Genomic DNA, 2,001 nt, shown 5'->3' with positions numbered 1-2,001 from the left:
ATTCCAAAAGCCGTTTTAAAAAGGAGGGTTTTGGTTTGGGGTTCGAGGTTGGGCTTTACCAACAATAGCCGTGCTTAAACTTTTTAAGATGGTGGGTCATGCTTGCACCGGGCAACGCCAGTTAAAGGGTCCTGCTAGTATATAATAAAATTTTACATTATAGTCATTAAGTTAAATGCATATATATCGTAAAGGTTAACGATGGAAGGAGATTGGACTATTATCTACATTATATGTTAATATGTGTCTAATTAAGAATTAAGTATAGTCATCCTTTTTGATAAGAGTTTAATTTATTGTAAATCGTAAAAAGGCGCCCCCATACTAAAATTCCAATGGGAATGCGTAGGCATTTTATACGGCTAAGGTTCGTCTTTCGGCTATAAACCACATCCTCCCGAGTTAGGATATAGATTATACCATCTATTTAATAACTGAACTTAATTTCTTCATCATGGAGTTGCTTCCGGTTTGATAATAACGATGGTTCTTCGTTTTATAGTTTATCATAACTCCCTTGCATCTGCTAACATACTTATTAACTTCATATATATCCTGTTTAATTTAGTTTAGCGTGTAATTATTGCTTATAGGTGTTTTAAGATTAGTCTGTATAATTCATCTTGTATAAATATTTACCTTGATAACTTTATATTTAAAGTACACTTGTGACCTGTTAGGAGATATTTTTACTATTCTTTGGAATTTACAGCATGCAAGTCTTTCTCTATCCCTCTCCCTCTCTCTCTCTCTATATATATATATATTCATATATATATATATATATATATATATATATATATATATATATATAAAGCTGAATGTGTGTGTATGCGTGTGTGTCTGTGTCTGGTCACGAATAGGCTCCTATATAGGAGATGTATCGAGACGCAGGAATGGGTATGTTTAATCCTGCAGAACGGTGGTTCATTAAAATTGTGGGGTCTGCGTTCGCGCCTGATCCAGAAAGTATAAAAATAAAAAAATTAAACATTAAAAAAAACGTTTACAAGTGTTTTTGGTATAGATGTGCATAAGAATAATTTGATATGTATGTTTTAACTTAAATAGGTTTGGTATAATAAAATTGTGGGGTCTACGTTCGCGCTTGGCCTCCAATGAATGGAAATAGTGATATACTTTAATAAAGACTTTTCATATCTATCTGCGTAAGTATACTTTGATAATTATGTTTCAGTTTGACGAAATATGGTATAATAAAATTATGGGTTGTTCGTTCGCGCCTGACTTCCATAGAATGGAAATATGTCACAAAGTTTAACAAGGTTTTTTTTTTATATGGATCTACAGAATATTGTGATAAGTGTTTCAGTGTGAACAGGTATGGTATAATAAAGTATGAGGTTTATCTATTTTATTTTTACTTTCATCATATTTTGCTTTGGTTTTGATACCCCCAAATTTGAAGCTATCTCATTACAACCCTTCCTTTTCATAACCTATCATACTTTAATAAATCAGAGTCCATTTTCTGTAGTCTGTTTTTGAACCCAGTCAACGACGAATACTTTTGCTAGTATATATATATATATATATATATATATATAAAGATATATATAAAGATATATATATATATATATATTTAAGCAGTGCATAGCTTTTCCTACATGTGAATTCATTTGGTTTCAAATCAAAATACAATGATTTACCTCCCACGTTACCTACATCTAAAATTTCAAATCATTGGACCAAAAATTGGCTGAGGAATTTGGTAGAATCTGCAAAGGTCAACTGTTTCAAATTTGATCTTTTAGAAGCTACATTTTCGCCCATTAACTAATAAATTGCTTGCCGCGTGTCTGAATACCAGTTATGTATGAATAACCAATGTTTAAACCTTAAATTGGTTTAGTAGTTTGCTAAACAGCGCAAAGATCAAATCTTTTGAACAATGACCTTTTGGCAGTTCAAATTCTCGACCCATACGGATTGAAAAGCTTGCCCTATCTCTGAATACCCTTTATGTAAAATTTCAAATGT

This window comes from Euprymna scolopes, chromosome 16 (assembly GCF_053919585.1).
Source record: "Euprymna scolopes isolate OS-2025 chromosome 16, ASM5391958v1, whole genome shotgun sequence".
Taxonomy (NCBI): Eukaryota; Metazoa; Mollusca; class Cephalopoda; order Sepiida; family Sepiolidae; genus Euprymna; species Euprymna scolopes.
Note: the sequence above shows the minus strand (reverse complement) of the source record.